At 55.5% G+C, this 3283-nt stretch overlaps 1 protein-coding gene across 1 annotated transcript in view; it reads right to left on the bottom strand.

The window, feature by feature from the left end:
- CDC42EP1 (CDC42 effector protein (Rho GTPase binding) 1) overlaps positions 1–348 on the bottom strand; it is a 5349-nt gene extending 5001 nt beyond the window's left edge. The window contains exon 1 of the mRNA XM_008569765.1: positions 140–348. The gene's annotated coding sequence lies outside the window, so the exon portion shown is untranslated. The remainder of the gene's footprint in view (positions 1–139) is intronic.
- Positions 349–3283: the final 2935 nt, after the last annotated feature.

Here is a 3283-nt window from a genome sequence, read left to right on the forward strand (position 1 = left end):
AGAGGAGAAACTGAGGCACAAAGAAGTGAAGTGGCTTGCCTGAGGCTGCACAGTAAGAAATAGTGAACCAAACCCCCAAACCCTAGGGTCCTCGAGTGCCACGCTACACTGCCTCCTGCTGGCATATTGAGTAAGTCACCTTCCTTCTCTGTGGGTTGAAATCTCTTCCACCCAGTTCTCTGGCCAGGAGGGAGGAGGTGTCTCGCCAAGGCTTTGTGAACTGCTGTGTAAACAGCCTGTGCAGGGGTTCCTCAGAACCCTCCGCCTTCAAGGTGCTTCCTGGAAAAAGGATCCTGTGGTCAAAAGTGGCTTTTTCCAGCTGCCTCTTGCACATTTGAGGCTCTGAGAAGGCCCGCAGGAAAGGACTTTATCACAGTTGGTTAAATTGAGGTAGGAGCCTTGTTGTCAGAAACAAGTTCTGGAAAAAGCACACACATCTGCTGCCAAAAGCTATTCCTTGCCTACTCTCTCCCTTCCCGATCTCCCACCCACACCCTCCCCAGCAACAACCTTCTCGATGCATCTCTTGGTCTGACCCCTTCCCTTCCAGTATCATAGAAAGGCCAAGCTAGAGGGCACCTATGAGCCTACGTTTCGCCTCTGGTTTTCCTGGGCACAGAGGGCCAAGCATGCTCAAGGTCACACGAGAGAGCTAGTCAAGACTTGAACTCAGAGTTCTCTGACTCACGTAAGCCCTCGACTGGCCTGTGGAGCCCAGTCTTGTCTCCTCTGATCAGCAACACATTTGAGGGTGGGGCAGCAGCCTGGATTTTCCTGCCTTCCTCCCTTCTAGCACCCGGGTTGGGCTCTGCACACAGCAAGTGCCAAATCAATACCAGTTTAATCACAGGAGATCTTTGTGATAACCTTCATGCCAAAGGATCGCCCCCCTGGTACTTTCCGAGAGTGGGGAGGGTAGGCCAGGACTCAGCGGCCTCCCAGTGTGACCTTGGGCAAGTCACTTACCTTCACAGACCTGGTACCTCAGCCGATAAAGACTGATAATGATCCTTAACAAGAACACCTAGATCTGAGTCTCAACTTTTTTTTTTTGTTTAAAAGAAAAAAACCATTGCTGCCACCTCCAAGCATAAAAATGTCGATACTGCCCTTCTAATGTTATTTGAAATTCAAAATAGGTTAAATAACAAGATAAAAACAAAGAGAGCAGTAAGACAAAGCTTGCTTTGTTTCTGACTACATTCTCTTCCCTTCCCACCCTCTGACCCTCCCCCAACCCTAGCTCCTCCCCCTGCAGGGGGGTGCTTCTGAATCATCCCTTTCCCTGGCACCCCGGGCACCAAGAAGTCCTCGTGGAATGTTTGCTGAAGTTCCGAAGCGCACTGCAGTTGGCCAACCATTACATGATGTCATCTGATTCTCCAACAATCCTGCAAAGCTCGAGGGTTAGCCCATTTGACAGGGAGAGCTGAGGTCCAGAGGGAAGGGACTTGTCCAAGGTCACAAGGCAAGTACATGGCAGGGGCCAGGATTCCCTGCTCAGCAGGGGTTAAAGATGAATTTCTGGGGGAAGGAAGTGGGGGTGGGGTGGGTGTCACTCCGTGAAATGTCATGTGGAGGGATCAACCACGTCTGCTCTGTCGCCACACCCACCTTGCTCCCACCCCCAACTCCCTGACTTCTTGAGGCAACCCCTCCTCTCTCAGCAAAAGGAGTCTCCAGCCAAACTCCACGGCCACTTTGAATTGAGACACCAGCTTCCTCCCTAATCTTGTGATGATCCCACCTCCCACATGCCTCTGGGCACCTCCACAGTACCCCGTAACCCGCCACGCTTCCAGCTGCAGTAGGGGCCCTGCAGCATTGCGGCATTCAGGGCAGGGCGCTACAACTGGGACCTGTCTTCCTGTGTGGAAAATGGGAACAGCATCCCAGGCAGGTCCCCTCCCAAGAGAGTTTATTTATTTATTTTTTGGTGGTTGGCCGGTATGAGGAACCAAACCCTTGACCTTGCTATGATAAGGCTACACTCTAACCAACTGAGTAACGGGCCAGCTCTCCCAGGAGGGTTGTAAGGGTGGAAGATGCTGTAATGAAACCCTCAGATCATGGAGCAGGGCAGCCCTGGGTTCAAATCCAACACTTCCACACTAATGTCTCTCCTCCTTGGGGCCCGTGGTGGCAGCCACTTGGCACTGGATGCTGACCACAGACTACTGCTGGCCATCAGGTGTGCCCCACCTGGCACTGGAGTAAGCAGGGCTCTGGATGTCCCGTGCAAGGCTCACCTCCCTCAGCAGGCCAGCAATACTACCTGTTAATGCTCACAACACCCATTTTACAGGTGACAGACTGAGTTACCCTAGGTCACAGAGTAAAAGAAGTCATGGGCCTGGTAGCCTGCCTAGGATTCTCCTGACATGAATAGTTTACTGCCCCAGGTTGGGGTGAGGGCTACTGGCGAATGGGGCAGAATTGCTGGGGGAGTTGCCCCGCTGCAGAACATGGGGAGGGCAGGCCTGGGAGGCAGGACACCCAGCTCTGCCGATTCAGTGCCTGTGACTGGGGCAAGAGTGGTCACCATGCAGCCTCAGTTCTTCTATGCTGTGAGTTCTTCTATTGACCCTGCAGAGGATAGTCAGGGCCTGGGCACATGTTCTGAGCTCACTCAATGGTGGTAATGACAAGGACAAGTTTGGGGGCAGGGCGCAAGGACCACTCATTAGGAAGCCAATAGTGGCCGCTTGTGGTCGGGTGGAGGACAGGAGCGGTCTGACCCGGGAGGGCGGAGGTGGGGGTGGCTACACTCCGGCGCTCACCTGGGGTCACCCGCAGGCCGCTGTGCCCGCGAGCGGCTCCACCATGTCTCATCCCGGAGGCTACTGCTCGGGTGCACATAGCACCCCCGGTCCCCCGCGGACATCCAGCTGGGTAACACCACCCCTACTGCTGAACCGCAGGTCCCTGCCATAGTTAGGGCAGCTTCCCAAACCTGCCCTGGTCCCTGGGCTAAGGGGTCAGCTCCCAGGGGGCTGGCCTCTTCTGTCCCTCAAAGTCCAGCCGCTTCAGGACAGAGAGACTGGGAAATTGAGGCCAGAAAGGGGTAGCAAGCGATCCGCAGCGACGCTGCGAGGACCCGGTTCTCCGGACTCCGAGGAGGGTTGAAGGAGGGAGCACCATGGACCCTTGGGGAGCGACGGGGGAAAGAGGAGGGGACACGCGCTTTTTGCCCCGCCACCGCAAGTTACAGCCGGGTCAGCCCTCGACTCTGCGAGGCGGCGCGGCCGCGGCTGGGTCTCCGTCCCCGCGCCACGTTTCGTGC

The sequence above is a fragment of the Galeopterus variegatus genome, unplaced genomic scaffold (genome assembly GCF_000696425.1).
Source record: "Galeopterus variegatus unplaced genomic scaffold, G_variegatus-3.0.2 Scaffold527, whole genome shotgun sequence".
Classification (NCBI taxonomy): Eukaryota; Metazoa; Chordata; class Mammalia; order Dermoptera; family Cynocephalidae; genus Galeopterus; species Galeopterus variegatus.